Source organism: Heteronotia binoei, chromosome 5 (genome assembly GCF_032191835.1).
Source record: "Heteronotia binoei isolate CCM8104 ecotype False Entrance Well chromosome 5, APGP_CSIRO_Hbin_v1, whole genome shotgun sequence".
Lineage (NCBI taxonomy): Eukaryota > Metazoa > Chordata > Lepidosauria > Squamata > Gekkonidae > Heteronotia > Heteronotia binoei.
Genome location: NC_083227.1, coordinates 28,571,525 through 28,595,861, shown reverse-complemented (window position 1 = coordinate 28,595,861; position 24,337 = coordinate 28,571,525). Strand labels below are relative to the sequence as shown.

The 24,337-nt window shown below is 45.1% G+C and overlaps 1 protein-coding gene and 1 long non-coding RNA gene across 2 annotated transcripts in view; one reads left to right on the top strand and one right to left on the bottom strand.

Moving 5' to 3' along the window:
- The window catches only part of LOC132571892 (uncharacterized), an 851,656-nt gene that overhangs the window by 341,704 nt on the left and 485,615 nt on the right, over positions 1-24,337 (top strand). The gene's annotated exons all lie outside the window — the stretch shown is intronic.
- Positions 4,505-8,388, bottom strand: LOC132571354 (uncharacterized). The gene is made up of 3 exons (XR_009555382.1): positions 8,299-8,388; positions 7,356-7,430; positions 4,505-4,559 (listed from the first exon to the last, which is right to left on the bottom strand). It is a non-coding gene; the product is annotated as an uncharacterized LOC132571354 (long non-coding RNA).

The window sequence follows — 24,337 nt, the reverse complement described above, 5'->3', positions numbered from 1 at the left end:
CCGACGCCAAGCTGCGTGCCATCAGAGATGCTCCAGCGCCCACCAACAAGCAAGAACTCCAGGCCTTCCTCGGCCTCCTAAACTTTTATCATGCTTTTCTCCCCCACAAGGCAGCGGTGGCCGAACCCCTGCACCGACTTCTAGGCAAGAACCGACCCTGGGCATGGGGCCGCCAGCACGCTAAAGCCTTCCAAGATATCAAGGGCCTCCTGATGTCCAACTCCGTCCTTGCCCATTTCGACGAGACCCTGCCCTTGGTCCTTGCATGCGACGCGTCCCCTTATGGCGTGGGGGCAGTTCTGGGCCACCGACTCCCTGATGGGACCGAAGTCCCTATCGCGTACTACTCGCGGACCCTCTCGTCGGCGGAGCGGAACTACGCCCAAATCGACAAAGAATGGTTGGCAGTTGTGGCCGGCGTCAAAAAATTTCATGATTACATCTACGGCCGGCCCTTTACCCTCTATACGGACCACAAACCCCTCTTGGGCCTCTTTGCATCAGACCGGCAGACCCCTCAGGTGTTGTCCCCATGGGTCCTCCGTTGGTCCATTTTTCTAGCCGGCTACACTTACACCCTAGTGCATCGCCCGGGCAAGGCAATGGGCCATGCTGACGCCCTGAGCCGCTTGCCCTTGCCTGATGTGGATCCCGATCCAGCCCTGGCTCATCAGATCCTACTGATGGACATGCTTCTGGACAGGCCATTGCTCGCCCGCGACGTTGCTGCCCGCTCCGCTCGTGATCCAGTCCTCTCCCGTGTCTTGGACTGGGTGGGGAGGGGGTGGCCCAAGGGCTCGACTGGGCCAGAATTTACTCTGTTTGCAGCCCAGAAAGACGAACTATCCACCCACAAAGGCTGCCTGAAGGCTCTCGCACGGAGTTATGTCTGGTGGCCCGGCCTCGATGCAGAAATTGAGGCTTGGGTTAAAAGGTGTCCAACATGCCAGGTGTCAAGGCCTGACCCCCCACGTGGCCCAGTGCAACTATGGGAATCCACCAAAACCCCCTGGTCAAGACTGCATATGGACTTTGCTGGCCCCTTCCATGGGCGGACTCTACTCATACTAGTGGATTCATACTCCAAGTGGTTGGAGGTGGTCCAGGTGCCCTCGCCATCATCGCAGGCGACCATCACGGCTCTGAGGGCCATCTTTGCAACCCATGGGTTGCCGGAGACCATCGTCACCGACAACGGCACAGCTTTCACGTCCGCAGTGTTCCAGGACTTCTTAGCCAGGAACCTCATCAGGCACATTCGCTCTGCCCCGTTTCATCCAGCCACCAACGGCCAGGCAGAGCGGATGGTGCGCACGGCAAAGGAGGCCTTGAACCGTCTGGGCCCCTCAGACTGGCCAAAAGACTTGGCGTGTTTCCTAATGGCCTACCGGACCACACCCACCGCCTCCACAGGTCGCAGTCCAGCCGAACTCCTCATGGGCCGCCGCATCACCACCCTGCTGGACAAGCTGCACCCTGACCGAGCCCCAGACAGGCGACCGGCGCCGGAACACCTTAAAGCCCCCAGAGGGTTCTACCCAGGTGAGACAGTGTGGGCACGGAACTATGCCACCACTGGCCCCCTGGCTCCCTGGAAAGGTGGACCACATCAAGGGACCCGTCTCCTATGCAGTGACCTTGGAGGGTGGACATCTCCTGAGGCGACACATCGACCAACTCCGTGGTCGCCTGCCTGCCGGGGAGCCAAGGTCAGAGGCTCCAGATCCGGACAACGTAAGTCCCCGTGAGCCTGACACAGAACAGGGTTCCGTAGAGCCCACTTCGGCCCAGCAGGAGGAGACCCCCGACCGCGCAGCTGAACCCAGGTCTCCCGGGGCCGCCGTCCCAGATGTCTCCAGCTCTGCAGCCGCGGAACCACCAACCGAGTCGGAACGCCCAGTCCCCTCGGAGCTCCGACGCTCGACACGAGACCGCCGCCCTCCGGCATATCTCCAGGACTATGTCACCTGATAGCTGGAACTATGGGGGGAGGGGTGTTGTGTCCTAGGTTCAAATGGAGAACTGTTACTTTTGGAGGGAAGCTGAACAAGCCAAGCTTGTACTCCACACCAGGGTTCCAGAGAAGGCCTAAGCGTGCCCAATCAGGGGAAGGATTGAAACATAAGTAGCCAATCAACATCTAGGCTCATACTGTACCCTGATAGGCCCTTAGGCCTCTGTAAATAGCCAATCCATGTACATAGTTAAGGTCCAATCAGAAGGGGGCAAGAATTGTATAAAGGAGCGGGAGGTTTGAATAGAGCGCAGTCTGTGTTGGTGTTCCTGAAGTAAAGCTTGCTGAAATCACTCTCCGACTCTGGTCTCTTACTGCGCCAACCCCAGGACTTTACAGAAAGATTGCTGTAGGCACCTAAAAGATGGAGGCACTTGCACAGTTTGCAAAGCTAAGGTTTCAGTCAGAGGCTTATGCAGCCCCAATTTGCCTTGGGCAATGCAGAGACGTGAGAGGAGGTTTAACCCTTCAGTGTCCACTCAGGGTCATTATTCAAAACCACCTTCCCTGCTTTGTGATTAGAATGTTGAAGGGGTGGGAGAAAATATATCAGAAAAATTTACGTCCTTTAAAATGATCCTAACAAAGAGGAAGATGGAAGAAGATACTGGATTTATATCCCGCCCTCCACTCTGACTCTCAGAGTCTCAGAGCAGCTCACAATCTCCTTTATCTTCCTCCCCCACAACAGACACCCTGTGAGGTGGGTGGGGCTGAGAGAGCTTTTCCGGAAGCTGCCCTTTCAAGGACAACCTCTGCCAGAGCTATGGCTGACCCAAGGCCATTCCAGCAGCTGCAAGTGGAGGAGTGGGGAATCAAACCCAGTTCTCCCAGACAAGAATCCACGCACTTAACCACTACACCAAACAGGCTCTCAAAGCAGGTTCTGCATAGCAAAGCCAAGCGGATATTGAAGGGTTAAGTAACGCTTCCCTTTCTTGCATGTCCCCAAGGCAAACCTGAGGCTCCATGAACCTGTAATTTGCATTTTATGGAGAGAGGAAGAATTGCGAGGAAAACCAGGCTTGGAGGAGAATGCACCCTACCCTGCTGCTCTCGCCTTGAAGCCAAATGCAGCCGGGCAGGGTGTCAGCGCGGCTTCACCGAGTCCAGCTGCCCTCGTGAGGGAAGCCGAGGTCAGAGAATGCACCCCACCCGGATGCTCTCGCCTAGTGCGGAACCTTGTTCAGTTCCGCAAGTCCTGTAAGACCACTCTCTTCCAGTTGGCTTTCAACTGATGTTGAGCCTGTTTCATAGGGAAACTGAGGAAATACCGTCGCCGCTGAAAACCAAAACATAACATCGATGAGATTAGCACCAAATTATTCTGATTCTTTTAATGATGGATGGTGTGACTGTTTTAATTGAATACGTGATTTAGAATATGTATTGTTTTTAACTGTTTGTCGTGGTTTTGTGTTGTGAGCTGCCCTGAGCCTGCTTCAGTGAAGAGGGTGGGATATAAATCAAATCAAATAAGCAAACAAATAAATAAAATCAGTGCGACATCAGTGCGGCTTGCCTGCAGACCCTGCTCAGCCTTCTTGGGTCTGCCCGAGAAGTCTGAACAGGGGCTGCAAGCAAGCCACGCCTGTGCAGTGCAGTCTTGAGAATGTACTGTACAGGAATGGCTCACCTGGAGCCCGCCCAGACCTCCCCTGCTGCGCCACCAAGCCTGCCCTCCCCATGGGTGCTGTGGCAGGACAGACATGGGGTGTGTCTAGGGTTGCTTGGGGGGGGGGGGTTGGTCTGTTGTTTTAGGTAGAGGCACCAGATTTTCAGCATAGCATCCAGTGCCTCTCCCCAAAATACCCTCCAAGTTTCAAAAGGATTGGACCGGGGGGTCCAATTCTGTGAGCCCCAAATGAAGGAGCCCCTATCCTTCATTATTTCCAGCGGGGGGAAGGCATCTAAAAAGTGTGCAGTCCTTTCAATGTGATGGCCAGAACTCCCTTTGGAGTTCAGTTATGCTTGTCACACCCTTGCTCCTGGTTCCATGTCAATGTCTCTTGGCTCCACCCCCAAAATCCCCATCTATTTCTTGAATTGGACCTGGCAACCATAGCGGGGCGCTGGTCTGGGGGCCGGAAGCCCTAGCACCGGGTCTGCCCACCAGATGTCAGATTCTGCCTGGCAACTTTGTTATAGGGCCAAGGGGTAGAAAGATGATGATATTGGATTTATATCCCGCCCTCCACTCTGAAGGGTCTCAGAGCGGCTCACAATCTCCTTTACCTTCCTCCCCCACAACAGACACCCTGTGAGGTGGGTGGGGCTGGAGAGGGCTCTCACAGCAGCTGCCCTTTCAAGGACAATCTCTGCCAGAGCTGTGGCTGACCCAAGGCCATGCTAGCAGGTGCAAGTGGAGGAGCGGGGAATCAAACCCAGTTCTCCCAGATAAGAGTCTGCACACTTAACCACTACACCAAGACCCAATCCCTCCTTATTTACTCTTCTCCTGTTTACTTACCCAGGACTAAGATGAAGATCCCAATCAGCATCAGGGTGATAACCAGGCCATCGAAGAACAGACTCTCATTGGACACTGAAAAAAGTGAGGAGAAGAAGGGGCTGAAGCTTGGAGGCAGGGGATCCCCTGGTGTGGAGGCCCTCCCTCCGCTTCAGAAAGTGAGTGTGGGAGGAAGGATGAAATGTCAACTGGGGACTCCATTATACCCTATGGCAGGGGTGTCAAACATGCTGCCCGGGGGGGGGCAGAATCAGGCCCCTGGAGGGCTCCTTTCAGGACCTCGAGCAAATGGCTGTCATCTGCTTCCTTCTCCCTCTCTCTTGCTTCCTTCTGCATCACAGCTTGCTTTGCAAGGTTTGCTCAATCACACAGGAGCTAAGAGCCCCGTGGCACAGAGTGGTAAAGCTGCAGTACTGCAGTCCTAAACTCTGCTCATGACCCGAGTTTGATCCCCGGCGGAAGCTGGGTTTTCAGGTAGTCAGCTCAAAGTTGACTCAGCCTTCCATCCTTCCGAGGTCAGTAAAATGAGTCCCCAGTTTGCTGGGGGGAAAGCGTGGATGACTGGGGAAGGCACTGGCAAACCACCTCATTAAAAAGTCTGCCGTGAAAACGTCGTTTCCAGAGTTTTTCCAGGCTCTCTCAATCTCACAGCAGAGCTACTGAGCCAGGCCTCTCTTCCTTCATTTGGCTGAGGCTCCTTCCCCCAGCTTCCTTTGCCCAGTTCCCTGGATCCCATGGGAAAAATACAAAGAAAGCATCTTTAAGACAAATGAGTGCTAATGTTTTAAGTTTTTTAAAAAATATCTATTTAATTGTGTTTTTCTGTGTCCTTTATAAAGTTTATATACGCTGCTACCTAATCTAAAATAGGTACACACATGACCTGGCCCGACATGGCCTAGCATGACATGTCCCAGCCCAACCCAACATGGCCCGGCCCAACAAGGTCTCATTTATGTCAGATCCAGCACTCATAACGAATGAGTTCGACACCGCTGCCCTATGGAGACCGGTTTCCATAGGATATAATGGAGAATTAATCTCTCTGTTTCTGGAGCTCTGGGGGGCTGTTTTTTAAGGTAGGGGCCCCAAATTTTCAGCACAGCATCTGGTGCCTGTCCTAACCTCCCCTCCCCCAAGTTTCAAAAATATTGAACCAATTCTATGAGCCCCCAAAGAAGGTGTTCCCATCCTCCATTAATTCCATTGGAAGGAAGGCATTTAAAAGGAGCATGGTCCCTTTAAACGTGTTGGCCAGAACTCCCTTTGGAGTTCAATCACGCTTGTCACAACATTGCACATGGCTCCAACCCTAAAGTCTCCTGACTCCAGCCTCAAAGTCCCCAGATATTTCCTGAGTCAGACCTGGCAAGCCTAGCTGAAGGGGATTTAGGGTTGCCACTTCAGGGTTGGTAAATTCCTGGATATTTGAGGATGGAGCCTGGGGAAGGGGAGGTTTTGGAAGGGGACGGACCTCATTCATTGGTCACATTTCCACTTAGGGATGCCATCACCCTGTTAGTCAGCTTGGAGAAGGCATTTGTCTCTTTAAATCACTTTTCCAAGCCAAGCCAGCCAGAGGCATGGAAAATGCATTTAAAGTTAAAGTAGCTTTCTTTCCACCTCTCCTATTTTCCTTCCTTCCATCCGTCTTGCAGCTCTCAAACATCTGATATTCATGTCTTGCAGCTCTCAAATATCTGACATTTATTCTATGTGGTTCTTACATTAAGCAAGTTTGGTCACCCCTTCCCTAGAATTATAGCTCAACTCTGACTCCTGACTACAGAGATCAGTTCCCCTGGAGAAAATGGATGCTTTGGTGGGTGAACTCTGTGGCGTTGTACCCTACTGAGGTCCTTGTCTTCCATAGGCTCCATTCCCATAGCTCCAGGAGCTTCCCAGCCTAAATCAGCCAGCCCTCCCCTCCCCTTCCCTTTCTGGTGGCCTTGGAGGACCTGGCATTTCCACTCCCTCCTCTTGCCTGAGGGTTCACCAAAGGGTTCCATCATCTCTGGTGTGTGGATAGGCTCAGGGCTGGAATTCTAGCAGGAGCTCCTTTGCATATTAGGCCACACACCCCTGATGTAGCCAATCCTCCAAGAGCTTACAAGGCTCTTTTTTGTAAGCTCTTGGAGGATTGGCTACATCGGGGTGGGGGGGTGGCCTAATATGCAAAGGAGCTCCTGCTAGAATTCCACCCCTGGATAGGCTCATATGACACTCTCCAACCATGGTTCTCAGTTAACATATGGGATCTCTTTAGAAGGAGGCGGGTCATGCACCATGAGATGAGGCGGCAGATTCATAATATAGGAATCATGCTGTTAATTTTTTTAAATTTATATCTTGAACACATGAGGCTGCTTTATACACTGAAGAAGAATTGGAAGAAGTGAGCAGTGACTCACGGAAGCTCATATCGTACCACAAATTTTATTAGTCTCTAAGGTGCTACTGGACACTTACTCTTCTCTGCTGCCTTTTCCTGAGACCAGTCCATTAAAGGCAGTTTTGCTTACTTCAAGTGGCATTTAAAAGGAGCATGGTCTCCTTTTAAATGCCATGGTTTCCAGGGTCTCAGGCGTTCTTTCACATCACCTCCTACCTAATCCTTTTACCAGGAGATGCTGGGAATTGAACCTGGGACCTTCTGCATGCCAAGCAGAAACTCTGCCACTGAGCCATGCCCCCCTTTACTTTTCTTCTGTTAAAGAACTCAAGGCTGGGGGGCTAATAAGTGGTTTCTCACCAAAGCAATGGCCATCTTAAAACCTGCTCAGCTTCAGCAAGTTCACCACCTCCCGGGCCTTCCCATTTGGTACAGACAACATCTAGTGTCACTTTTAGAGCAGGGAATGGAACACTTACAGATTAAGAAGAAAATGATCCTCATCTGGCTCAAGAGGCTGGGGTGATCCTTTGCCACGATCTTGACCACCGGTTCTATTAAGAGCGACATGGGTGAGAAGAAAGAATGATAATGATGATAATGATATTGGATTTATATCCCGCGCTCCACTCCGAAGAGTCTCAGAGCGGCTCACAATCTCCTTTACCTACCTCCCCTGTGTTGGTGGGTTGGGGCCCTCCAGATTAGGGGATCCCCTGCCCTTAGCAGGAGCTTGGAAGACCTATCTTCCGAACAGAATTCCTATGCAACAAGACTAGAGGGTTCAATCCAAAGCTTCCCATTTCCATTTCTTACTTCTAGTCTTGTAACATGAAGTCAAACATTAGAATTAATATCAATGCTGAGAACTTCTACTGTGGCAACCAACTGTTGCTTCAACGTAATGTTATGAACATCAAATCAGCATTCTAAACATGCACACTTGGCGTCAGCCTACGAGAATTATCTGGTACAATGATATTGGACACCACTGCTATAACTTGTCAGCCCATCTTCTCCAGTTGGTGTAGTGGTTAAGTGTGCCAACTCCTCTCTGGGAGAACTGGGTTTGATTCCCCATGCCTCCACTTGCACTTGCTGCAATGGTCTTGGGTCAGCCATAGCTCTCGCAGAGGTTGTCCTTGAAAGCGCAGCTGCTGTAAGAGCTCTCTCAGCTCCACCTACCTCACGGGGTGTCTGTTGTGGGGTGGGGGGAAGGTAAAGGAGATTGCGACCGCTCAGAGACTCTGAGATTCAGAGTTTAGGGTGGGATATAAATCCAATATCTTCAATATTGTCTTCCTTCTGAGGGGATCCACTGAGATTCCTGTTCCCAGTGGAGTGCTCAGACTTGGATCTAGCTGTGTCAGACTCTCCCACACAACAACATGCCTCCCCCCACAACAAATACTTTTCACTTACTTATGACAGAGACGATAAATCTAGCCAAAAGCAGGATGTTTGTCAAGACAATCACCATATCGAGGAACTTCACACAGAACATAGAAACTGAAATGGGAGGAGGATAAGATGATGGAAGAGAACACCGCAATCTGTCAATCTTTCCCTTTGGAGAGGGTAGGCTTTGAGGAGTCTGAAAGTTGAAGAGCTTGATTTGAGCCATAAGAACCTAAGAGAAGCCATATTGGATCAGGCCAATGGCCCATCCAGTCAACACTCTGTCACATAGTGGCCAAAAAACCCAAGGAGGCCCACCAGTGGGGCCAGGACACTAGAAGCCCTCCCTCTATTGCCCCCCCCCCAAGCACCAAGAATACAGAGCATCACTTGCCTCAGACAGAGTCCTGTAGCACTTTAGAGAAGCCCTGACCTGGATAGCCCAGGCTGGCGTGAACTCATCAAATCTCAGAAGCTAAGCAGGGTAGGCCCTGGCTAGTCCTGGTGACTGAGGGAAACCTCCACATCAGAGTCTCTAATCCTCAGAATCCCAGAGCCAGCACCAGCTTGAAGTAGTGGGCAAAGAAGGAAGACCAGAAGCTAAAAGAACGGGGGAATCCTCAGAACATTAGTCATAGCCAAGAAGAAGAAGACGGTAGATTTATACCCCGCCCTTTTCTCTGAATCAGAATCTCAGAGCGGCTCACAATCTCCTTTATCTTCTTTCCCCACAACAGACACCCTGTGAGATGGGTGGGACTGAGAGCTCTCCCAAAAGCTGCCCTTTCAAGGACAGCTCTGCAAGAGATATGGCTGACCCAAGGCCATTCCAGTAGTTGCAAGGGGAGGAGTGGAGAATCAAACCCAGCTCTCCCAGATGCACTTAACCAACTACCCCAACAGTGATACAAAATGACTCTGTCATTATGATCCCATGCTTGGCACTAACCCGCTTAGAACACTGATCTGCCCCACCTAGACATTTTTGGGAGGGGAGACTCGTCTTTTGTAACATTACCGTTTCTGTTTCAGGAACAAGATGGGTGGCCATGTTATGCTGTCTGTAGCACTACTTTGACAAGGATGTATATTGTCACCCTGCTTATTTAATTTATATGCAGAGTACATCATGCGGAATGCTGGCCTGGATGAAGCACAAGCTGGAATTAAGATTGCTGGGGAAAACATCAACAACCTCAGATATGCAGATGACACTACCCTAATGGCAGAAAGTGAGGAGGACCTAAAGAACCTCTTGTTGAGGGTGAAAGAGGAGAGCACAAAAGTAGACTTGAAACTCAACATCAAAAAAACTAAGATCATGGCATCTGGCCCCCATGCACCTTGGTAAATAGAAGGGGAAGACATGGAAGTAGTGACAGACTTCACATTTCTGGGATCCAAGATCCCTGCAGATGGTGACTGTAGCCATGAAATTAAAAGACGTTTGCTCCTTGGGAGGACAGCTATGGCGAATCTGGGCAGTATAATAAAAAGTAGAGACATCACCCTGCCAACAAAAGTCTGTATAGTCAAAGCGATGCTATTCCTAGCAGCAATGTATGACTGTAAGAGCTGGACCATAAGGAAGGCTGAGCTCAGAAGAGATGCTTTTTGAGATGTGGTGCTGGAGAAGAATCTTGAGATTCCCTTGGACTGCAAGAAGATCTAATCAGTCAGTCCTAAGGGAAATCAACTCAGACTGTTCCCTGGAAGGTCAGATGCTGAAGCTCAAATGTTTTGGCCACCAAATGAGAAGAGAGCATTCACTGGAGAAGATCCTGATGCTGGGAAAAACAGAAGGCAAAAGAAGAAGGGGATGGGAAGAGAAGAGATGACTGGACAATGTTACTGATGTAACTAACACGAATTTGAGGAGACTTCGGAGGATAGTGGAAGACAGGAGGGCCTGGCGTGACTTTGTCCATGGGGTTGCAAAGAGTCGGACTGGACTGTGCGACTGAACAACAACAACAAAGCAACTTTAGCAATTCTGCATTAATCATCCACCCAAGATGCTCTAGATTTGATTTCCTATACTGGGCATAGGGTGTTTGAATAGATGACCTCTCAGGCACCTTTTAACTCTAAAACGAAATGATTATTTCATCCATTATAGGACAAAACCTTAATCTGGCAACCAGTCAAAAGTGGAGGGGTAGGGAGCCCTGAAAGTTATCCTCTTGACTTTCACATCCCAAAAAATGAATATGAAAATTATCCTAAAAAAACCCAAAAAACTACTAGGACTCAAATTAGGCTTGAAGGAAGAATGAATTAGTTCATTAGAAAAAAATAAAAAGCTTTACAAGCAACTCATCTGAATTAATAAATGATCTAAAGAAACAGAATAGATGTTGAATCCAGTGACATCTTTAAGACCAACAAAAGTTTATTCAAGTTATAAGTTTTTGTGCGCATGCAATTCTGGACAAGTGTGAGTACACACAAAAGCTCATACCTTGAATAAACTTTTCTTGGTCTTAAAAGTGCCACTGGAGTCCAAACTCTGTTATACTGCTTCAGACTAACACTTTTGCCCACCAGGACTGATCCAAAGAAATGTTATTTGATGTGTCCTTCTATGGTTCTGGCAATCCACTTCAATACAATAGAGAGCCAGTTTGGTGTAGTGGTTAAGTGTGCGGACTCTTATCGGGGAGAACCAGGTTTGATTCCCCACTCCTCCACTTGCAGCTGCTGAAATGGCCTTGGGTTAGCCATAGCTCTCACAGGAGTTGTCCTTGAAATGGCAGCTGCTGTGAGAGCCCTTTGAGTCCCATCCACCTCACAGGGTGTCTGTTGTGGGGGAGAAGATAAAGGAGATTGTAAGCCGCTCTGAGTCTCTGATTCAGAAAGAAGGATGGGGTATAAATCTGCAGTCGTCTTCTTCTTGTTACCAGGAAATCACCTTCATTTCCACTGAAGCCCGATAGTGTGGAAATGTATGAGAGATTTCTCAGGTTAAAGATCTGTAAAGGTCATGGTGTGCCAACCTCTAGGTGGGCCCTGGAGTTCTCCCAACATTGCAACCGATCTCCAGATGACCGAGATCAGTTCCCCTGGAGAAAATGAAAGGCTCAAAAGAATCTATTGTATGGTATATCATAGATTCTGGAAGAAATCCCTCCCCAAATCCCCCCTCCATAGGCACCATCCCTAAACCTCCAGGATTTCCCCAAGTTGGAGTTAGCAATCCTAGAGAGGGAGGAAAACCATTGCTGAGAGCCAGCCGGGGCTTTTTTGGTAAGGCATATGACTAAGAACACTCCATGAGAATTTTAACGAATACATATATTGGAAAGCAACGTTTTAAACCACAGTATTTTTCACATGTTAAGTTAGAAATATTTTACAGTGCTTATATATATTGTTCTTTCTTCATTTGTAGGACTTCCTGAAGTCCAATACAGGTGTGACTGCAATTCCCAAACTGGTGTGGCTGCAACTGGACTGCTGCTTCCGTCCACTGTCAGAGTGAATCCTTCCTCAGGCAGCTCACCAAGGGATTAAATAAAGAAGAAGGTAAAGGTGCAAGCACCAGTCGTTTCCGACTCTGGGGTGACGTCGCATCACAACGTTTTCACGGCAGACTATTTACGGGGTGGTTTGCCATTGCCTTCCCCAGTCATCTACGCTTCCCCCCCCAGCAAGCTGGGGACTCATTTTACCGTCCTCGGGAGGGTGTGTTCCACAGAAACCCTGTGGCCGTTATGTTTCCCATCCCAATTTAAGGAACACATGGAGAGATCCTGAAAAGAGAGAATAACTAGGAAAAAAAGCTTTATTAATAAGATACCAGCGCTGGTAGGAGAAGTTTGGGTCCGCTAGGTGCAAAGACGCTTAGGACATCCCAAGTTCCTCAGAGAAACAAAGGGTTGCTGTAATGCTGTGGACCAAAATTATATATGGTTCCTCCTAATTTTAAGTTGGGCAGGCTTGGGGCCTGCTTATAAATTTGTAAAAGTTTTAATTTTCTTGGCAAAGCCCTAGAGCCTAAAGGTCAGGCCCATTAGAGAGGGCCTCGAGTTGGTGCACCTGCAGATTGGTTGCCCAGGGAACCGAAGGGAGACACCTGTGGCCGACACCCATATCTGCGTCTCGTTAATGTTAATTGGGAAAGTTGAGTCCTGATTGGGTTTTTTAAATCTACCCATGGGGGCTCCTTAAGAATAAAAGATTTCCTTTTACTTAGCTCTGGGCCCTCGACGGGGCAATTGGACTGGATTCTGGGACCCTGGACTCTATGTTGGGGCTCCCTGTTTGTGGCTTCAATGGACTTTGTTGCCTGACTCTCTGGAACCATATGGTGCCTCTAGTTAAGTATATTGTATAACGTTATTGTTTTGGCTCACTGCTCTTAATTTTTAAGCCTATCTTTAAATAAACTCTCTTTTGTTTTACAAAGAGTTTTCTTGTGCCTTGTGTGGGGGGTTGTAGCAACATGCCAAAAGCTTACTCGACCGCCCCGAAGGTCGCCTAATCGACCAAATAAGAAAAAATATCTTGACTGGGGAGCTCCCAGACACATCTACTGTGCTTGGGCTGTCTCTGGTCTTAGAGGATATAACTCTGAGGTTAGGCTGGGGTCTCAGAGTGTGAAAGTAATCCAGCCTGGTGGCAGTTACCCCAGGACCCGGTGTTGGGCCTGGATATTTAGAATTTTGTTTGTGCCACCATACTAGCGGCCCGCCTGGTCTCGGTCATAAGGGTCGGACCGTTACAGTTGCAGACACTCTTGAACTACCTGTGATGCATGAATACATTAACATTCAAGCAAACATTATTGGACCCAAAATAAGGCCTCATACTCCTGGCACCTTTTCATTGGCAGATCTTACTATGGGTGGGCTTGGTAAAATCAAATCTTGTTTTCCCCATTCAGGAGAGATGCTCTGATACCCTAGAAGGGGCAATAAAATCACCTGTCTTCCTGTTTTCTTCCTTTTGATCCCTGGACCATTTGGTGACAGTCCAAGCTCTTCTCTATTGGGATGTAGATTGATGCCCACCTCAATGTCCTGTTTCCCAGGACAGATGCCATCCCTTATGGTGTTGCTAAGAAACCCAGAGCCCATGTGTCAAATGTGGAATTGCACCCCCTTTCTCCCCAGGCAGGGCAAGCTTCTAAAGAAAGATTCTTCCAAAAGGAACTATTTGCCTAAGCATTCCATCTCATCTATTCTCCTATATTTTACATGCATTACTACTAACTATTGCTACAAATCAAGATTGTCATAGCTGGTCTATAGGTAGTGATAGGAAATATCAGAATGAAATATCAGAATGTGCTGGATCTGTATCTCAGATGGAAGGCTGAGTCAACCTCGAGCCGGCTACCTGAACCCAGGATTTCAATTGGCACTGCTCTGAATCTCCAATGGATCCAGCATGGCTCCACATTTCTATTTGTCTTTGTCTTCTCCTCATAGGGCCGGTACTGTAGGCCCTTTACTAAGAGCCCTATAAGCTCCTGGAGGATTGGCTACATCAGGGGGGTACGGCCTAATATGCAAAGGAGCTCCTGCTACAAAATAAAGCCCTGGCCAGCTCATTCTGTCCTGATACCTGAGAACCCTTTGCAAAGCTCAGAAGAAATCCTCCTATTCATGTATGCAATTCATGGAAAGGAAGCTCCCCCCCCAACCCCCCCCCCCCCCGCAGATGTGCACAAACCACTCCCACTCACCTGGCAATAAGGGAACCCAGAGAGCGACCCCCACGAAGATGCCAAAGGTCAGGGAGATCATCTGGGGGTCTTCCATCTCTGCTGCCCACTTTCTTGACATGGGGGATGAGGACCAAGCTGCTCCTCTCCTAAGACTGCCTCTGAAATCCATTGCAGGCAGACAAGACTCTGCTCAACCAGTTTACCTGGGGAGGGAAAGGACAGTAGACCTGGATTTCTGAGAAAGGGAGTGACTTCATCTCCAAGTCAACAGGGGAAACTTTTTGCCTTGCCTGGCCTTGAAGCAAGGGTGCCCCCCAGTGCCTTGAACTGGCAATTTTTCCTGGGTTGTCCATGAGAGATAAAAGAGAATCCCACAGCCTAGACTCTGTCTCTGCCCTAGAGCAGGGGTGTCCAAGCCCCTTTAACATAAGAGCCACATAGAATAAATGTCAGATGTCTGAGAGCCACAAAACAGGGAGGGAAGGAGGGAGGGAGGGAGGGAGGAAGGAAGGAAGGAAGGAAGGAAGGAAGGAAGGAAGGAAGGAAGGAAGGAAGGAAGGAAGGAAGGAAGGAAGGAAGGAAAATAGATGGGGAAAAGGTGGAAAGAAAGCAACTTTAAATGCATTTTCAAGCCTCTGGCTGGCTTGGCTTGGAGAAGTGATTTAAAGAGACAAACGCCTTCTCTAAGCCAGCCAATGAAGTGGTGGAGGCTTCAAGAGCCTCATGATATGTGTGAAAGAGTCACATGTGGCTCCTGAGCCACAATTTGCCCACCCCTGCCCTAGAGCAACTGACATTAAATTGATGCTAAATCCTTCTTCTCAATGGGGGGTGAGTTTAGCTTCCTGGAATCAAGTACTGAGGCAGGAATAGGATCTGATGAAAGTAGTCACCGCCTTAGGGAGTTGGCATGTTCTCCAGCTGACTTATTTTCTGTGCAGTTGTAGTAGCATTCCTCTGTTACTAATGTTCTATTGTGATAACTGTCCAGCATTACCTTAATGCAGGGGTGTCAAACATGCAGCCTAGGGGCGGAATCAGGCCCCTAGAGGGCGCCTATCAGGCCCCCAAGCAACTGGCTGTTGTCTGCTTCCTTCTCCCTCTCTCTTGCTTCCTTCTGCATCACAGCTTGCTTTGCAAGGGTTGCTCAATTGTACAGGAGCTACAGAGCAAAACCTGTATTTTCTCATTAGCTGAGGCTCCTCCCTTGGGGAAGGGGGGGGGAGGGCAGAGCTTGTTTTTTCAGGCTCTCTCAATCACACAGCAGAGCTACTGAGCCAAGCCTCTCTCCCTTCTATTGGCTGAGGCTCCTTCCCCTCCTGGTCCCCTGGAGAAGAAAGTAAAGAGCCAGAGCTTCCTTTGCCCAGTTCCCTGGATCCAATGGGAGAAATACAAAGAAAGCGCATTTAAGACCAATGAGTGCTAATGTTTTAATCATGTTTTAAGTTTTTTTTAAAAAAAATTAATTGTGTTTGTCTGTGTCCTTTATAAAATTTATATCTCTGCCAGCTAATCCTAAATAGGTCTGGTCTAACATGGCCCAGCCGGACATAGCTCAGCCCAACGAGGTCTCATTTATGTCAGATCCAGCCCTCATAACAAATGAGTTCGATACCCCTGCCTTAAAGTGTCCAGCAGTACCTTAAAGACTAACAAAATTTTTGGCAGAGTACGAGCTTTCGTGAGTCACTGCTCACTTCTTCGGATTCTGTTATCCTAGTTATTAACTTTTTACTATTTAACAAACTATGTCTTGCTAACTCTGCCTGGGTCTTTTGTGCCTCAGATTTGATTGTACATCAGGGCACATCCTCAGTGAACAGGATGTGAACAGGATGTTCACTGAGGGGCAGGGAAGGTGCTTTGGGCCCTGTCCAGTAAAGCCCTGGAACCAAAGAGGTAGGAACCAAGCAGGCCTCATTTTACACAGCAGCTCACAGAAGCGGAGCTCTGGAACCTCTACATTTTGTTAGGCCTGTTCAGACGCACAGTTTAATCATTTGTCGCTGCTGTTTCTTACCGGACTAAAAGTGGCTGATCAGACAGCAACATCTGCCTTCCGGTAGTCAATCGTTGTCGCCTCCTCCCAATCCTTCTCCAAACAGGATTATTTTGTTACCTGCTCCTTTGTGGTGTTTTTTGAGTTGTCCGGTTTCACCTCGTAGTTTTCTCCATCTGGATAGTTCTGCTGCGATATTAACCAACTACTGGATGTCTGAAGGCTGTCCCAGAGCAAAAGGAGCCTCAGACATACAGTTTACGGTCACCATTTTTTTTTTACTACTTAGCGATATGCACATTTATTAAACTATTATTATTATTATTATTATTATTACCACATAATGTTTTTACCTATGTGCATGTGCATATGCACATAAAGTGGAGGAAACAAACAAAAAAAGAACTGCATGGTGTCGTCGTGTGGACGGCAGAAGGCGGTTTCACTGTGGAGTGATTCGCATTGCAGTACGGCAGTCTGATCAATAATATCTGGAACAAAGATATTCGGAACAGAACCGGGTCAGTTTAACACAGACTCAGCACGCTGTGTGAACAGGGCCGTTGTGTTCTTTCTTTCTTAAACCACCCCCATATATTTCTTCATTGTCCTATGTATGATGAAGAGAGGCAGCAGCTGCTGATACCCCTGCTCTCACATTTTAAACCATTGGCAAACTATCGTAAATATGCTGAGGAACAATTGATGAAGTTTTTATTGGCTGACAATTATGATTCCGTCTCACGCAAGGTTGCTAGGTATTGTTATCTGGTAATTAAAAAGCATAGATTGTACTGTAAGTTGAGTCGTTAGTGAAGGATTAGTTCGGTCCAGAATTTTAGGATTTATAGCTGTAATTCTCTATTGCCATGTGCTTATATTGTATTATCTTATGTTATTTTGTATGCTGGTCTTATGACTGTTTTTAATAAACTTTGACTCCTGAAAAAAAAAAAAACCACCACCCCCCAAAGAAAAACAACACTTTGCTTCTGGGCTCCTTTGTTTAACCCCCCTGTGAGAATTTTGCTGAACTCCAAGATCTGAGAAACTTTCTAATATTTCCCCCCACAAAAAATGGGACAATAACCCAAACATATTGTTGTGTATGTGGACTAATGTTGCTATTAACCAGGTTCCTGCATGGCTCATTGGAGCTTTTAGGTCGGAGCTTGGAGCCTCAGGAACAACGGGCAGTGGGATCCAAATCCCTGCTCCAATCACGGGCCCCCTGCTGGTTTGAATGGTCCAATGGTGTCTCAGCGTGGAAACCTTGAACTATATATAGTTGGTCCCATTGGCCCGATAAAGCAGTCTTTCAGTTCTATCAAGCATGGTAAAATTCCAATGGTAATTGACTGCTTAGGGTCCTCCATAAAGTTGGTCTGTGAAACATCATGGAGGACCGAAGTATTTTGGCTCTGTTATTCTTTCCCCCTCCCCCTTCCTGCTTTATTGCTTATGAAGTAGAGTAGTGAGAAACGAAACTAGTAAGAGAAAGAATAATCAACACCTTCCCATACATTCCTGCCGGGGAGTGTGAGACATCTGGGGAAAGCAAGGACAAGACACTGATAACATTGTGAGAATGTAGACATTTGTGATAGTTTATGTGTTAGAGAGCATCCCTCGCCCCCTCCCTTGGGAATCCTTTGAAGAATGTCTTAAAAGAATTGTATCAATGTATTTTTAGTATCACTCTCAAGGACCTGTACCAGGAGAGCATATCGGTCTATCAATAAACGTAGTTTTGTATCCACTTGACTTGTTCTTTGAAACCGCATGCTTGACAAGTTCGGCTGTTACCATGCTATAACTAATAAAGAGAGCCATGATCACTGCAACCACGTCTCCTCCTTGCATTGAACCCACTATATTATACATATCAAACAGACAGATGGGCCACTGTGGCCGCATAGGAGAAAGTTATTTAAAAACCATGATGGAATTAAGGTTTTATTATGACAATGATCATTCAAGAAGCATTTTAAGGTAGATGCTGAGCTGCTACAATTTAGTACACCTTCCGGTGATGTCAGGTGTGTGTGGCATATGAAAATGAGTTGTGCTAATGAGCTCTAGCGCCTCTTTTTCTACAGAATGACCCCTGGATAAAGTAAAGTCATGACCTGCTCCAGGGTTGGGCAAGAAGAAAGAAGGGTGTGGGAAGGAGAGATGTACCCATGGTAAACCCCTCACATCTCTACCCTTTTATGTGACAATAGATGTTAAGCATTTCTTTCCCCCCTCCCATTTCCTCTTTGTTAAATGTTTTATTGTTATTGAATTATAAAAAGAGACTTCCCATTTTCTCTGTGGCAAATATAAATAGAATTTCAAAATTAACTCTTAATTGATGATTACATAAAGAAAAGAAAAAACTCTTTTTTCTATTGTCTCAATCCTCAAATACATAGGCAATCAGTTTCACACACCCCTGCTCCCGTTTCGTGCAAGAAGTCTATACGGTTTCCAGTCAGCAATAAATGTAGACGTTGTCTTTTCTCCAATCAGGGAATCAAGTTTTAACCATCTCTGCCATTTGTTTGTTTTAACAATCTCTGCCATTTATTTATTTATTATATTCATTTTAAGAATCGCCCAATTCTTACTATTGCAAAGTGAATAGTGTGCCCCATACAGAGCAAATAGTTTACCACCAGGCAACTAGAATTATAGAACCACAGAATCATAGAGTTGGAAGGGATCCCCCAGGGTCATCTAGTCCAACCCCTTGCACAATGTAGGAACTTCACAAAGAGTTTCTTTCCCTGTGTTTCTCAAGAAGATGGGAAGTCACCTTTAAGGGGGAGGGGCTCGACAGACAGAAGATTCATTTGCTCAGGAGTCTCCAGGCCATCCTATTCATCAAAAGGGAGGTTTTGGGGCTCAGTGACAGAGCATCTACTTGGCATGCAGAAGGTCCCAGGTTCAGTTCTGGGCATCTCCAGTAAAAATGACCCAGAAGTAGGTGTTGTGGAAGACCTCTGCCTTAGACCCTGGAGAGCTTCTGCCACTCTGAATAGACAAGAGTGACCTTGATGGATCAAAAGCCTGATCGAGTATAAGACAGATCCATGTGCCCAAAGGGCCACAGATCAAACGGGCTAAATTCATATATTGGACAAACGGTACGTATTTTCATTACAGGAATGAACTGTGGATGTCCAGTTTGGCATTCCATTTTTTCAGGCCAGAGTATCAAGCATAAGCGTGACGAGGAGTCATTTTGTAGAAAAAGAGGTGCCGAAGCTCATTAGCACAACTCATTTGCATAACTCATTTGCATTTGCCACATGCTCCTGACATCACCGGAAGATGTACTAAACTATATCAGCTCAGCATCTACTGAAAATGCTGCTTAAGTTATAATTGTCATAATAAAACCTTACTCCCATCATACTTTTAAAATCACTTTATCCAATGTGGCCTGATGAAGATTTCCATCTGTCTGGTTTATATGTTTTGGTTATTTTCCCATTTTTTGAGAGGAAAAATATTTAAAAGTTTGTCAAATCTTAGAGTTTAGCAAAATCTCACAGGGGGTTTGAACAATGGAGCACAGAAGCAAGGTTTTGTTTTGTGAGGGGGGAGATAAGAAGGAAAGAGCACAATAAAACTGAGAGGTTCTAGAGATCTACTCCTAGTAGAAAATTTTTATTAGTTTTCCAGAAAAAAGGGGGGGAAGGGTAGGGGAAAATAGAAAGTTCAAAATACAAATATCATTGTTGTAATAATCAAATCTGCATGAAAAATGCTTTCTTAAAATACAATATTATTAAATGCTGTTGTCTCATTAGAGTATTTTGACCACATCTAAACATATTTTAGCGATTATAAGTCTTCATTTAAGATATCTAATTAGACTTCAATTATGAATATGACTGTTATTGTAATACACATTACAGGAGATAGAAGTAAACACCAAAGAGTCTTAAGAATCTTGAAGATCTAGTCAAGCATATAACTTTGCCCAGTGTTTTCTTGCTTCTTTAGATTTCCCAGCCAACAACTGGGATAAATAGTCCATCTCAGCTGTTTCCAGTATCTTCCCCATCAAGTTCGATCTCGTGGGAATTTCCTGGAGTTTCCATCTCTGTGCAAAAGAATTCTAGCTGCTGTAACAACATGTGCCAACAAATGTCTCATCTCTCTCAAATAATCATTAGGATATATGTTCAATAAAAAATAGTTCTGGTTTGAATTGAATCTGTGTCTTCAGAATTTTCTGTAATAGTTCATGAACCATCTTCCAATCTTTCACCACCTCACAGATCCACCACATATGATAACAAGACCCAACATGTTTAGTACATTTCCAGCATTTGTTAGACACGTTAAAGCACATTTTACAGAGTTTCTGTGGGGTTACATACCATCTATAAAACATCTTGTATAAATTTTCTTTAAAGGCTACTGTCTTGGTTAATTTAATATTAAATTTCCATAACCTCTCCCATTCTTCAAATATATTGCGACCCAGATTTTTAGCACATTGTACCATACAATCTTATCTTGCATCTTCATCTGTAAAAGGTATGGATATAATTTAGAAATTAATTTTTCTTGAGAGCCTAAAATTTTTTTATCAAATGGATATTGTTCCATATTGAATGTTGTCTTATCTTTAGCATATCTGGATTCTACTTGTGTTCTCAACCACCAACTCATTTTAATGTCCATATCTTCCTTGGTTTTCAGTTGGTTATCATCTTTCAACAATTCTTCATATCTGTAATTTTGATTAGGTTTCATTTGGAGGTGTAAATGGTTCCACTGGTGACACCCATCTTGGAATTTTCTGATAAATTCTTGGTTTTAACCATGACCATGTGTGATACAAAGATTTCCGAAACCAGTGATTCTTGAAATAAGAATGCCCTTCTAATCTTTGGTACCATAAATATGCTTGCCAACCCAAATTGAGGTCATGACCCCGTAGCAATAACTGTCTCCTATCATTCAATAGCACCCAGTCTCTCACCCAAGGCAGCACCGAGCCTCTGTAATACAATTGCCAATTCGGAAGTCCCAAAACTGCTCTCAGTTTAGAGTTTTGTAATTTCTTTAGCTTAATTCTTGGTTTTTTCTTCCGCCAGATAAAATCAGAGACATCTTGTTCAATTCCTGAAAAAACACATTGGTTAAAACCACTGGTATAGTTTGAAATAGAAATAGCAGTCTTGGCAAGATATTTATTTTAACTGAAGCTATTCTTCCCATCATAGATACATTCAAATCATGCCACTTTCCCAAGTCGTTTTTAATCTTTTTGAGCAGTTTATTGTAATTGTCCATCTTTAAACTACTGCATTTGTTTGTAATATATGCACCCAAATATTTAACTCTTTTCTCATAAGAAAATCCTGATGTTTGTTGAAGCAGTTGAATTTGTTTTGTTGTCATATTCTTTGTCAGGAATTTTGTTTTGTGATAATTTATCTTTAATCCTGCCCAGTGGCCAAACTGGTTAATCTTATTTATCAAACAATCAATTTAATCTGTTGGCTGCTCTAGTATAAAAACCAGGTCGTCTGCAAAGGCTCTCAATTTATATTGCTCACCCTTGATCACAGCCCCCTTAATATTGCATCTTCTCTTATTTGGTTATTCAATATCTCTAGAGACAAGTTAAAAAGAAATGGGCAGCCTTGTCTTGTACCCTTCTGGATAGCAATTGCTTCTGTTAGTTCACCGTTCACTGCCACCTTTGCTCTTTGTGAGGAGTATATTGATTGTATTGTTCTCAAAAAGTTCTCACCGAATTCTATACCCTTCAACTGTTGCAACATAAATTGCCAATGCTCGTTGTCAAAGGCCTTCTCTGCATCTAAGCAAATTAATGCCAATTGTTTCTCTGGATGGTTCTTATAGTATTCCAATATATTACATACTGTTCTGACATTATCTTTCAAATATCTTCTAGGAAGAAATCCTGTCAGATCTTGATGTATTGTAGTCTGAAGAACCTTCTTAAAGCATTGTGCTAGTATTGGGGCAAAAATTTTGTAATCCACATTTAAAAGGAAAATTGGCTGGAAGTTCTTTATGTCTTTCAAGTCTGCACCCTCTTTTGGAATTAGGGATATTGTAGCTTCTTGCCATGAAGCTGGTATTTGCGCTTCCTCTTGAATCCTTTCAATAAGATGTTTAAATGGTAGCAGCAAACATTCTTCATAGGCTTTATAAAACTCTGCAGGTAAGCCGTCTGGTCCTGGAGACTTACCATTCTTTTGAAATGCCACTGCCTCTCCCACTTCCCTTATTGTTATTGACTCATATAGAATTTTCTGTTGGTCTTCTGTAAACTTGTTAAGATTGTTCTGTTTAATATATTCTTCTAAATCTTCCTTTAAAGCTTGTTTATCTTAATATAATCTTTTGTAAAATTGTTCCACAATTTTGGCATATCTCCTGTCTTTGAGACTTCTGGTTTCAGCGACCTAACCTAGAGAGCGAATCGGACTGGCTGGTCCAGAGCTGCTCTCTAATTGGGCAGCAGAGGGGTCCTCCATTTGTGGGGACTTGAGTCTGGGACCCAGGAAAGGTCCGAGAAGGCGGGCAGCTTGACGTTGAGGGTTAGGAAGGCCAGCAGTGGCTGGCTCCCGAGTCTGATGTTGCTGCAAGCCTCGCTGTCCCAATCACCATTTTTAAATGGCATCGGGGTTGACTGCCGGACCCTTTTCTTTTCTTTTCTTTTCTTTTCTTTTTCTCAAACAAGTTCCTCTGCATGATCAGCCTGAATTCTTCTACCTACGGGATGGACTATAAGTCTTCTTCTGTTTTTATATTTAATCTCTAACTAAGACTAGCGGAAGTACGGGAGTGGGAGAGTGGAAAGTCAAGCGGAGCGCATATTACAGTGTATTCTTCTGTAATATTTCATGCACCATTTCCCAATAACCCTTCACCCTCTCACATGTCCACCACATATGTTAAAAAGAACCAACCTGCTTAGTGCATTTCCAACATTTGTTAGACATATTAGTATAAATCTTACACCATTTCTGTGGAGTCAGGTACCATCTATAAAACATCTTTCTTTAAAAGTTGCTGACCTAGTTAATTTAACATTAAGCTTCCACAATCTCTCCCATTCTTCTAATGTAATATTATGACCAAAATTTTTTGCCCATTGAACCATACAATCTTTTACAACTTCATCTTGTGTCTTCATTTGAAGTAGATATGCATATAATTTGGAGATTAGTTTTTCCTGTGGACCCAAAAGGATTTTATCAAATAGATATTGTTCTGTATTGAAACCTATCACCTTGTCTTTGGCATATCTGGATTCAACTTGCATTCTTAGCCACCAGTTCATTTTAACATCCATATTCTCCAGCTCTTCTCTGGTTTTCAATTGATTATCTTTTCCCAGCAGATCTTCACACCTATAATTCTAATTTAATTTTAAGAGATTTGGATGAGTAAATGCTTCTACTGGAGAAACCTATCTTGGAATTTTTTGATAAATTCTAGTCTTTAGCCATGACCACACATGGTATAAGGATTTTTGAAACCAGTGATTCTTAAAATAGGAATGGCCTTCAAGTCTTTGATACCATAAATATACCATAGTGAGATCATGTCCTCCTAGCAATAATTGTCTCTTATCATTCAGCAGTATCCAGTCTCTTACCCATAGCAGCGCAGAGGCTTTATAGTACAATTGCCAGCCTGGAAGACCCATACTTGCTCTTAATTTAGAGTCTTGTAATGTCTTTAATTTAATTCTAGTTTTTTTGCCTTGCCAAACATATTTAGCAACCATCTTATTCAGTTCTTGGAAGAATCCACTATTTAAAAATATTGGAATTAAAAAAAAAAGTTTGTTTTATGATGATTAATATTTAATCCTGCCCAATGACCAATTTTTTTGATCTTATTTATAAGACAGTCTATTGAGTCCATTGGTTGTTCTAGTATAAAGACTAGGTCATCTGCGAAAGCTTTAAGTTTGTATTGTTCATCTTTTATCACAGCTGCCTTTATACTTGTATCTTCCCTTATTTGATTATTCAATACCTCTTGAGTTAAGATAAAAAGTAGAGGTGACAATGGACAGCCTTGTCTTGTACCTTTTTGAATATTAATTACATCTGTTAATTCGCCGTTCACTGTCACCCTTGCATTTTGTGAAATATATATTGCTTCCACTGCTCTCAAGAAGTTTTCACCACATTCCATGCCTTTCAGTTGCTGCAGCATAAAATGCCAACGAACATTATTGAAGGCCTTCTCAGCATTCCAACAAATTAAAGCCATTTGTTTCTCTGGATGAGTCTCATAATATTCCAAAATATTACAAACTGTTTTGACATTATCTTTCAAATATCTTCTAGGGAGAAATCCTGCTTGATCATAATGTATTATAGACTATAGCTTTCTTC